This window comes from Diabrotica undecimpunctata, chromosome 7 (genome assembly GCF_040954645.1).
Source record: "Diabrotica undecimpunctata isolate CICGRU chromosome 7, icDiaUnde3, whole genome shotgun sequence".
Taxonomy (NCBI): domain Eukaryota; kingdom Metazoa; phylum Arthropoda; class Insecta; order Coleoptera; family Chrysomelidae; genus Diabrotica; species Diabrotica undecimpunctata.
Window position 1 is genome coordinate 129,997,277 of NC_092809.1, and position 13,044 is coordinate 130,010,320.

The window sequence follows — 13,044 nt, forward strand, 5'->3', positions numbered from 1 at the left end:
GTGTTGTATGGTCAATAAAACAATGTCGTGATCTTATATATTATATTATATAATATATTATTATATAAATATAATGATAAAATTAATTTAAAATTATGATTATAAAATATCTGCTTTTTTCTATCGCTAAACACACTAGCTGTTTCTGAGCTTTCGTGACCAGACTGAGAAATTTCTGCTAGACTGAGACAAATAGATTCAAACAACTTAACAAAGTGCAACAAACTAGTGTGACGTTCAATAAACCTAGTTTCGCACAAGCTACCAAACCTTTTCTTTTTACAATTTGGAATGGAAATTTGAATTGCATCTTTTAGAGTCTTGCTAGCATTAGTATCTTTTTTCTGAAAAAAATTAATTAGTTGATTGGGTAATACCTAAACAGTTTTTTATATTAGCCACTGACATAATAAGGTAAGAGTGGCTTACTGAAAATGATCACTGGGAACGCTTTTCGAAAGAAATGGAACATAATTTTTACTGTCTGCCAAAGGAAATATGGTGCTTCATAAGAGGTCAAAGAACGGAGGTAAAGGAACTAATAGAACCAAAACACATAGAAAAGGATACGTGGATTCACTACCTAAAAACGCTGTATGCAGAGGAAGAACAAACGACGCTAGAATCGGATACACCAGAAATTACCACAAATGAAGAACTTAGTATAAATGTACAGGAAGTTCGGAAAATACTTGAAAACCTGAAGAACAGAAAAGCAACAGGCAAAGACGGGATACCAAACGAGTTACTGAAATATTGTGGAGCAGCAATGACAGAACAATTAACAACATTAATTAACAAAATTATAAAACACATGGAGAACGAGCGAACTAATTCTACTATTCAAAAGATGAGATAAAAAACAGGCAAAAACTATAGAGGTATAAACTTGTTAAATACTACGTTAAAACTTACAACTAAAATTTTATAAGTGCTAATAAATCAGAGGATAAGTTTAGTAGATGAAAAACAGAGTTTTTGTAGTGGAAGATCGTGTACAGATGCAATATTTGAGTAAGACTCAAAGATGTAATCCATCTTCTGCATAATAGAGAAGTTCACCTAAATATTACAAAAACTATCGTTTTTATGGAAATAAATTTTTTATGTTTTATGAAAACATCTACAAAAACAACAAAATGGAAGTCAGAATAGATGAACAACTTGCAGAACTTATAGAAACAAGCAGCGGAATAAGACAAGGGGATTCATTGAGCTCCTTGCTCTTCAATTTGGTCATGGATGAAATCATTAAAAGCGTTAACAAAGAAAGAGGATACAGAATGGGAAACAAAGAAATAAAAATACTCTGTTACGCAGAAGACGCAATATTGATAGCCAAAGATGAAGATAGTCTGCAAAGGCTGATCCACAGATTTAACATAAGAGCAAAAGAATTTAATATGACAATTTCATCTCAGAAATCTAAACAGTCAGTAAAAAACCAACCAGATGTAAAATAGAAATTGATGGCATCAGTATTGAACAAGTAATAAAAATAAAATACCTGGGAATTACACTGTCTAGCTATGGATAGCTGGACAAAAAAGTGAGAGATTAAGTACAAAAAGCAAATAGACTGGCAGGATGCCTTAATAACACTATATGACAAAACAGACACATTAACACGGAGATGAAGTCAAGAATTTATAAAGCCAGTGTAAGACCAATAATGACATATGCCTCAGAAATAAGACTCGACACAGCGACAACGCAAACGTTACTGGAAATGGCAGATATGAGAGTAGTGAGAAGAATTACAGGAAGTACGCTACGAGATCGAAACAGAAGTGAAGATATTAGAAGAAAATGTAACGTACAGTGTATAAATGAATGGACACAAAAAACGAAAAAAGAATGGAATAACCACATAAGCAGAATGGAGAAGACCCGTTTCGTCAAAATAGCAAGAGATAAGTCACCAATCGGCAGAAGAAATATCGAACGACCGCGCAAAAAATGGAGTGACAACCTTCTGTAGAGGTATTAACCCGCCAATGAACAAGCAGAATTGCTTATAAAGAGGAGGAAGAAGATGAAGAATATCTTTTATTTTTTTGTCATAACTTGAATTAAATTATCTGCCCTTAATAGACAGATTTTCTTTCGATTATATTGAACATTATTATGATTATCAAATTTTTCGATTGCGCGTTTCCGTCGTCTGAAAGAGCTTATAACTAATGCTCCACAGTTTTCTTGATTATTTGCTGCTCTAAAAGCTTCATTATAAAATATGAAGCATACTTTTCAGTAGGCTACACGGTTCTGTAAGATTTGTACACGAGCATGACATTTTTCGTGATGGTGTCGAAGTTTAGATTTGCATCCTTCTTTTATCCTAATTATTATAACACCTTATCCGTGGTCCAGGTTTGTTTTCTTACTAAAAGTATCCTGATGGGCCCCTAGACGAGAATAGCCTAGCCCCTTTGTTATTGAATTCAGTTGAAGAAAACTGAAATGACAGATCAGGTATTAATTTATTCGACAATATATTCATTGTCAAATTTTTATTATTATTTTTGGTCTTTTATGTTTACGATGTCAAAGGTTTCTCGTTAAAAACATGAAATATCGTTGACTTGGACATTTTTTTAATTAGCTTAATTTAGAAGATTCAATTTCCTGTTACGTTCGTAAATGTTTATACTATGTTTTTACTATGTATATTTAAACGATTAAAAAAAGAGTTAGTTATAAGTGGTCAATGCTCATAATTATCTTATATACTAAAAGGCTAAGCCCTTTTCTTGTGCGCAATACTCCTCCTAAACGGTGATAGATAGGAGAATGATTTTTTCGAATAATTAAACAGATTGTTGAGTAGATTCCCCCTAAGGTTTAAAATTTTAAAAATTCGAACCGGTTTAAAAATGGCGGCCATAAAATGAATTTTTCCTATAGTAAAGTATAGGAATTTTACAGGTTTCATTCTTCAAAATTTAAAGTCCTAATTTTCAATGTATTTTTAAAATATGCCCGCGTCTACTTTTTTCTTATACTTACTGATTGAATTCAGAATTCAGAATTCAGGTTTTACTTCCGTTTTTTATTTAAGAGGGGCGGAGTTTAACAGTCATATTGTTTCCGTTTCCTAATGTAAATCTTCCTGAAAATCCTAAAAAACTACTGTATCGATTTTCAATTTAAAAAAATTGGCGTCGATACAGTTTATTTTTAGGATTTTTGGAACATTTACACCAGGCGACGGAAACGATGGATCGTTAGATTCCGCCCCTCTTAAATATCAGCAAAACTTACATCAAAACTCGATGTCGAGTTAGTCCGCTAGTAAATTACTAGAGGCATTACTTCCTAATAAAAGGTTTTGAGAAGAGATGCAAATATTATTCGATTTCACAATAATCTTATCATTCATAATCTTCAGAAAAATCAAAATATTTGTTTAAATTTAAAATAAAATTGTCCAATTTGATATTTTTTACCTATTTATTGAATTTTAAAATCATCAATATTTTATTTATTTATTTGTTTACGGATATACCATTTTTACAAAAATATAACGTCAACATGTACAAAGCACAAGTTGCGTGAAAAAACAAAGAAACTAAAATTAAAATTAAATTAACCTAAATTAAATTATTACAATAACTAATTAGGTAATCATTCTCAAAACCTAAGTGATTTCTTAAATGTTGTAGATATTCAAAATAACTCCAAACTATTGCTGTATTCATTGGCAGTTCTTAAAATTCTTGTAATGAGTTCATTTTGACTATAGTTTGTAGTATGAACGGAATTTTGAAAATCTCAGTATTACGAGTTCTTCTAGTATTAACATGAAAACTTAATAAACTTAATAACTCTGAATCTTCAACATATCCATTCATAATCTTATGAAGGAAACATAAATCTGCTTTAAACCTTCTATGATGTAGTGATGAGATATTAAGTATTGAACGTATATCATATGTATATTGTTATCTGATACAGCCAATCTTTTAAGCACATACCCTCAAAAATTTATTTTGAACTTTCTCGATACTGTAGATGTCACTATTATATAAAGGAGATCAAATGAGAGAATCATACTCCAAAACCATTCAAACTAAACTAAAGTATAACATTTTTAAAGTTTGTACTGAAAACTGATTACAATTTCTAAGAATAAATCCCATCTTTAAAGCTTTAGTTGAAGTTTCATTAATATGAAATATTATAAGTTAATTTAGGATCAAAGTCATATTATTACGTCCCTCTACCCTGGACACCCTCTCGCTACGTCACTGCAAGTAAGTCAACTGTTAAATGGGCTGGGGCCCAGCTCCAATTTATAAACCTAAACTACAGGTTGTCATTAAGTTTTTATTTTAAATTTTTTTGAAAACGATTTGCGGATTGCAAATCGAAACATTAAAACAAAACTAAAATGCAAATCTCATTACAATTAATTGTGGTTTAGTTCCATAGAAAACAATATTTAAGATCTATTTATGGTAGTTATGGTATGTTCTCGATTGACTACACTTATATACTCGCAGAAGAAGAAGATGTTTTCATAATTTTAGATAAGAAGTACAAAAACATTATCTTGTTTAAACAAATAAAGGATTACATTTATTTATACAACAAAGTATGTTTCTCATAAAAATGACAGACCATCAAACAAGTAAGATATCATAGCCAAAAATAAGTTAATTACAGTTTTTTTTAACTACTTGTTTTACTTGGCCATATAAATGTTGCATAATAATATCATATTTTAATTTAGAAGGCCATGGTACGATTTATTTGTTGTTTTCGGTTCGTTTATATAATACTATAATTTGAGTTGTTCATACTGATACACTATTATTAAAATTTTATTTTTTTAGATGTAAAAATTACGAGATATTGTTTGATAAAAATCTAAAATTACATAGAAAGATAAATTATTTTGATTTGGTAATTAAATATAGAAATATAAGGAATGTATACAGAATATTACTACTAGAAATTTAATGAAATACTCACCTGGGGCATCATCCCCGTTTCATTTATACTTATACCCATGCTAAGTTGGTTTTCCTAATATATTTATCTGCGCATGGTTCACTATTTTTTGTCAACTTCAGTATTAATATCCTTTACGTAAATGTCTTTTCGAACCGTTTACCCTTTCTATATTGTCATTCTCTCAAACTCGAGCTACTCCTTCTAAGCAGTTGACTAGTTTCTCGATCTCCATGATGAACAAGCTGATTTAAACTAAGCTATTACTATAAATTTTTGTTCAAAAATTCTTCTTTTTGTTGTGCCATACATAAAGTGGGTTCGAATCGGAATCCGTCTTTAAATAACATTCTTGAGAAGTATGTTGGGTATGTACACGACCATTATGGACTATCTGCAAGTATAATATTTGAACGAAAAAGCACCAATAGACAGAGATAAAGTTTAATAAGAGCACCATACCGACATTATCCCAAGATAAATTTCTTGGTAATAAAAAGAACAAAACAAACTGAATAGAACTTCTAAAAACGGTTCTATTATATAAAGGTTTTAGTGTCGCCCAGGCTGAATCAGATGCAGATACAGTCATCATCCGTTCTGAGCTTGCTGCATCCCAATTCTATGATTCTGTAACTATCGTAGCAGAGGACATTTCCATTCTTATATTGCTCACGAAAACCTTCAAAAGAGTATAAGTTGGGTCAATTATCCTAAGTTTTATATATGGCGACGTCATTGCAGAGAATTTGCTATTTCTCCATGCTTTTTCAGGATGCGACACAACATCAGCAGCATAAAGGATCGACAAACCTAAATTTAGCAAAATTTTACAGAAACATCTTGAGTTAGCTAGCGGAACAGCATTATTTCTTAGTGAGCAAGTCGAGCCGAGTTTGCTCACTGTCGTTGGCGAACGTTTTTTTTTTGTCAATTTATATAGTGGAATTCTCTAGACAACATGAGATACAAACGATTCGCCAAGACAGTAACCAAAAATACATTTATCATCATCGCTTTCTCCAACACAAGATGCAGCGCGTTTTCACAGTCTCTAAGTTTATTCTTGGACTTGGAACTTCTGACAATAATTTTCTGCAGATGCAAGGAAAATTGTGGAAGTATATGTGGTTGCCAAAAAGCAGGACTCAATGCTCTGCAGTGTTCCTCAATGGTTCTGGGGAAACCTGCAGTAAAATCATGGAAATATCAAAATTAATCGGAGAAAATGAATTCAAAGATGAATTACCCACTTCTAACTCCCGTTATTCCGCAAACGTTTACCTCCGATACGGAATTAGATCCTGAACCGCAGTCTGGACCATCAAAGAAAATTAAAAACAATAGCTAGAAAAAAACTTCATAAATATATGCCAGGAAATTGTCCATGAATTAGGCCTACTGCCGATACCACGTAAAAAAAGGATCCCCCAAATACTACCTCAGAGGTAGTGGGGAAAACAGTCGATAATAAATTACTAATAACATAGAAATGTTAAAAAAATGATAAATTATATGAATACAAAAATATGTAATAGAAAACTAAGCCTAATGATTCGTTTGTATCGTAAAATGTATATATGTAAAATGTATAGTATATGTAAAACTCAGATAAAATAATGACATTAAACAAATTTTTAGTGACAATTTTGCATTGAAAAACTCTCGATGATATTGCTCTGATGTCATTTTATTGAAAATTAAGGCCCAAAGAAAATTTGTACAAAAGTTTTTAGTTATTTTTGTTTAAAACTTTTTATTTTCCATTTTACGATAAAAAGTTATACAAATTAAGTTATAGATGATTTAATTTCCTATAAATAATGTCTTATACATGTTCTGTAGGGATGATAGTTTACGGGATACTGCGCGAATACGCTTTGCTCCCCTTTTTCCAAGATTGAGGTCAGGGGACAAGGGTGATGACCCCACAAACTTAAACTTAAACTTCTACTTACTCCCCCAACACATCAAAAAAATAAATTTTTAAATTAAGTTTACATTAATATGTTATACTTATATAACTTTATTTATTAATAATATTCTATTGTATTTATCTATGCAAAAATATTTTTTTGCAAACTACTTTTTCATTTTTTTTGTAAGGAGATTAAAATAATATTTTGCAAATTACGGGTAGATGGTCTGTTCAATTGTCGGTTGAAGAAAAATCTCTATAATTTGTGATGATTTGAATAAATAATTATTCTAATTGTGTCGTAATATAATAATGTTTAATTACTTTTAGATTTACTTGTCCATATGTTAGTAAATCGTTCAGTAGTGTAATTTGTGACAAGGACGACAATAGAATTTAAAGAATTTAAATAATAAGAGATGTTAATAAAGCACATACATTGTATAAATATATATATATATATATATATATATATATATATATATATATATATATATATATATATATATATATATATATATATATATATATGTAATAGTAAGGTAAATACAGACCTTCACAGTCCTGACAAAATTCTATTGAACATTTATGAGATAATCATTATCGTCGATAATGAATGGTCAAGGCGACGAATAGTCAGAAATACGTATATACGGTTGCCTTCCATCTTATACACATATTTTTTTTCCTTTGTTGCTAGCTATGCCGATAAAATAACTTTACTTATATATATATATATATATATATATATATATATATATATATATATATATATATATATATAATGAGGATCACTCGAAGAGTGATAGGCTTTTCGGTCAAAAGGTGGAGAAAAAAGACAAAGAAGTTGGCTACTTCATCTATTTATTGAAGATGTTTCGCTCTCTAATCAGAAAGCATCATCAGTTCATCTAAAAAGCACAGTATGAAAAACCAAACATCCATAGACAAGTCCATATAAATGTGTTACCTCAAAAAGACATGTAGCAGTCAATGGTGTAAAATGTAAAGAAGCTTAAGATAATAGACTTCAATAAATTGAAATAAATTGAAACTAGATACAGTTTACAATTTGATTCAAACATAGCACAGCAAAAGACCATGCTGTTATTGTACATGTAATTTAAAAAAGTATGTAAAAAACTTATATAAATATATATATATATATATATATATATATATATATATATATATATATATATATATATATATATATATATATATATATATATATATATATATATATATATACACTTGAGTGCAAAATAATCGACTCAAACGCGATATTTGAGATTACACCTTCTGTTTCAATGTAAGAAGTATGAAAATAAAAAAATGTAATGTGCACACAATAACTTTATTATTGAACTTATAAAAACTGCTATTGCATTATTTGGAAGACGCATTATAAAAACAATATGCAATACAAACAGAATTTCCTAAATATTCATTATTGGAACTAAGGCAAGAAAGACGTTATGAACAGAGAAATCATCAATTGCGACATGAAGTTCTTAATTATTTAGTATTTAATATTACCACTCCTACTCCTATTTACACTTTCCAATCGATTTCGCATGGATCGGATGATTTTTCTAATAAATTCTTGAGGCATTGCTTCCCATCCATTATTAAGCGCAGCTCTCAATTCTATTATACTTCTTGGTGCATGATTTCTATCCCGGACCCTTCGTTTAAGCTCATCCCAAACATGCTCTATTGGATTTATGTCCGGGCTTAACGCAGGCCAATTTATTGTAGGTATACCGATCTCAGATAGATAGGTGGTGGTGACTCGTGCGATATGGCATTGAGCATTATCGTGCATTAAAATAAAGGCATCACCAATAAATGCCGCGTATGAAACCACATGTTCCTCCAAAATGTCTCTGATGTTACAATCCGCCGTTAAACCTCCTCCACGTTCTCCACCAGGCACGAAAATCAACTCGGTTTTATCATCCATAGAACTGCCTGCCCAAAACATACAAGAACCGCCTTCATGAGACAATTTCTCGTATACAAAACTGAGCAAATCGCCCTCCTGGCCTTCCATAGACTCGACGCCTCTTGTCGTTGCCATGTAGGCAGATCCTACTTTCATCGGAAAATAATACCTGACTCCATTGATGTCAAGATGTTCGCGAGCAAATTCTAATCGCCCTTGCGTCTGGGCTGGAGTTAGCTTGGGACCCGTAGCTGTCCTTTTTGGTGTCAGGTTGGCTGCCTTTAGTCTCCTTTTGACTGTCCAAATGCTGGTCACCACACCTCGGACCTCTCTAAGCTCTTCTTTGAGTTTAGCACCACTTAAATGTCGATTTCTCGGAGATTTTGATACAAGAAATCGATAATCTCTCTCCGTTGTTATTCATTTACGGCCTTCTCCTTGTTGATTATAATCAACAGTATCTTGGTAAGGACGATACAGTCGGGACACAGCAGATTGGCTTAAATTTAGTCGATTTGCCACGGCCCTCTGGCTCAGGCCTTCACTCAATAATGCTACTGCTTGAGTTGCGTTGACGGACGTGGTATCCATTTGTAATGCAGTTGCGAACTTAAGTGACTGATGTATTAGTGGCTTGCTATGGAAATTGATGCCTACGATGTTAACCGAACGCGTTAAGTCGGTGCGTGTCGATTTCAATGAGTCAAATTCTGACCCCCTCTCTATGTGTTGCATTATTTATTTGTAATGCGTCATCCAATTCACCAAAAAACAAAAATTTTTCAAAACTCAATAATAAGGTTAATGATTGTACACTAAATATTTTTAAATTTACACTTTTACGATTGAAACAGGAGACGTACTTTGACAAAATAATTTTGAGTCGATTATTTTGCACTCAAGTGTATATATTATATATATCCAAAGCCAAGATTAATACTATTAATAGAACCAATATTAAACTCAACAGGCTTCCAGGTTGAACCGCGCCGACTATCACTGCGCCGAACTCTAGAAATCGTCTCTGATGTCTTCTTCAGGGTTTCCGAGGTCTCAGTCTCCCGACTGACGATAAATATATGTCTATATATATTTATATATATAAAGATATAAAGTATATACGGACCCGAGAACTGGAAACGGCAAGAAGACAGATCTAAATTTGAAAACAATGAAATACCCGGTCCACGTGGACCATGAGAGACATGGGAGCCAAAATATGGAATATTGAGACAGGTAAAGACTCTAAAAAGAAAATATAAAAACAGAATTCTTGATTGAAGAATCTGCGTAATGCTATCTGCGTCAGTATGAATGCTTAAGCAATTGACTGATTTGTTTAGGGTACTTACAAATAGAACTATACACTATAAACCAGCATTATACAGTGTGTCCGTAAAGTATGGAATAAATTCGATATTTCCTAAATGAAAAGCCTTTAAAAAAAATCTAAAACACATCGAATTTAATATTCCACATTTTACAATAAAATTTCATTATACAAGGTGATACACATTACAGTGATGACTTCATCGGCTCTTTTTTTAAATGTAACACCCTGTATTTTAGGACATTTTTAGATCGATAAAAATAAGGTGATTCCAAAAAAGTATAATGCTTGGGGTCTAACGGATATAATTTGAAATATATGCGCTTAGAAAACTAATTTTTATTGATTTATAATATTAATAAATTATAAATAAATTATAATAAATAACATGAAAGTAATCCAGTAATTAATACATGACTTAATCGTAAATGTTCGAATTGTAGCTCTTGTTGTATTTGACAGTAACCCAAAAGTTGTACAAATTCTTGTAGAACCTTGTTTATGCTTTCTTGAGAAATATTGTTTATTTCTTTACGAATTCTTGTCTTTAAGTGTCCAATATTTGCAGGTTTCGTTTTATAAACAACATTCTTTAAATGACCCCACATAAAGTAATCCAAAGGATTGAGGTCTGGCTACCTCGTTGGCCATTCAATATGTCCACGTCTTCCAATCCACCTGTTTGAAAAAATTTCGTTTAGGTACCTTCGAACATCTAAAGCATAATGCGGAGGCACACCATCCTGTTGAAACCATAAATTTTTATCAAAACCTCCAAGATTAATTGTACTGGGGAATAAATTAACTAAAGTAGGTACGAGATACCCACTTAAAAACTGAAGGTATGCTGGCCCGTTTAAATTACCTTCGAAATAGTAGGGTCCAATGATTTTATTTCTTACAATGCCAGCCCATACGTTTACCTTTTGCGGGTATTGTGTATGATATTCCCGCATCCAGATGGAGTTTTCTATTTCCCAGTATCTACAATTCTGACGGTTGACCTCGCCATTTAATTTCAATGTAGCCTCATCAGAAAAAATAATATTTTGACCAAGAGAGGGTTTCGGTGGCTGTTATCCATCATTATTTCGCAAAATTGTATTCTTTTATCTGAATCATCCTCGTTTAATTCCTGTACAACTGTGCATTTTACTTACTTTACTTACTTTTACGTACTTTGTGTACATTTGTTTTGCAAACATCGAGATCATTACTAACCTTACGAACAGAAGTGAGCGCATCTTCTTCAAAAACAAGTAGAACATCTAATATTGTAACATAATTTACAGAGGGATGATTTGCGTGCATTTTCAACCGTACCAGTTTCTCGAAATTTCTTTTCAATCTTACTTACTGTTGACTGCGTGATGGGTATTTCTGGATATTTATCATCAAATAAATTACATACTTCCATCTGAGTTCGCGATTTGTCTCCATACTCAATTATCATGAGTATTTCAATTCTTTGCTTTACACTCAAATTCATTTCTACTTAAAATTAATTCTAATCAATAATACAGAACATTCAAGACTTAACACAATTATTGTACTACTTAATTGTTATTGAACGTTACTAAAAATAGTTACAGTTTACCAAAAACTAGAAGTAGGCTACTTTTTGCAATTGTTAATAAATAATTAATTTTCTAAGCGCATAATTTTCAAATTATATCCATTAGACCCGAGCCTTTTTTAAAATCAGCTCATTTTTTATCGATCTAAAAATGTCATAAAATACAGGGTGTTACATTTAAAAAAGAGCCAATGACGTCATCACTGTAATGTGTATCACCTTGTATAATGAAATTTTATTGTAAAATGTAGAACATTAAATTTAAAAATCGACGTGTTTTAGATTTTTTTAAAAAGGCTTTTCATTTAGGAAATATCGAATTTATTCCATACTTTACGGACACACTGTATGTGCGATGCCTAACTTTAGCCAATGTAAGTGATCATAACCTAGTTCTGTATAAAATAAATATAAGATCTTGTTCTGAAGCTATTTTCTTGTGGCACCTTAACGCAATTACCATTTTTATTGGAAATAAGCCACAATTTAAGTTTAAAATCAGGATATTGACGTCACAATTTTCACTTCGGAAATCGTGTTCAAAATACAAAACATTAATAAATAAAAAAAAAAATTGTTTTTTGTTACTTGGTGAAAAATTCTTCTAATAGTTTAATTTTATCTGACTCATTCATATTATAATACGAATATAATGGTGAAAAACAATATCAAAACAAACTACCAACAAACGAAAATAAAATTCGGATGCATTGTGAGCAAAGAACGCAAATGGACGATCTGATTAATACAAACCATATTATCAAAGATGAGCGGATAGCATACCCTCAAACATCTAAAAGCTCCGGTTAAAGATGGAATAGTAGACTTGCTTATAAAATATAGTCGACCACAGCTAATGTAATAGTTAAAAATAATATTTAATAAAGTCACAAAATTAGGACGAATGCCTAAAGAATGAAGACTAGTATTACGATCTCAATAAGAAAGACGACAAAAACAACACCACACGACAAAGGGCGACAAAACTAGGTGAAAGATACAAATATTGTGGTATGTAAAGAAAAATAATAGTAGGAATAGAATTGGTATAATTACTGATACAGAAATAAAAGATAACGTTGGTAGTAGAAATTGTAAGAAGTGATAGAATAATGACAATGTTTATACTTGATAAAGAAGCGTTGCATGTTTTGTTTGTGTGTGCTCCCCAAATCGGTCTGGGTGAGAATGAAAAAAAAGAATGATCAAATCAAAGGCCTACAACCTAGAGGTGATTTAAATGCACAAGTGGAGCAATTCAAGAGGGGATATGAAGGAATACACGGAGGACCTGACAAAGGCTTTCGATCGCATCC

The 13,044-nt window shown here is 31.5% G+C and overlaps 1 protein-coding gene across 2 annotated transcripts in view; it reads left to right on the top strand.

The window, feature by feature from the left end:
- The window catches only part of Dnah3 (dynein heavy chain 3, axonemal), a 547,435-nt gene that overhangs the window by 282,516 nt on the left and 251,875 nt on the right, over window positions 1-13,044 (top strand). Inside the window, exon 1 of one of the 2 annotated variants that reach the window (XM_072538196.1) lies at window positions 9,968-10,058. The exons of the other annotated variant lie outside the window; for it this stretch is intronic. The gene's annotated coding sequence lies outside the window, so the exon portion shown is untranslated. Of the gene's footprint in view, window positions 1-9,967; window positions 10,059-13,044 lie in introns of those variants that run through there. 2 annotated transcript variants of the gene reach the window in all.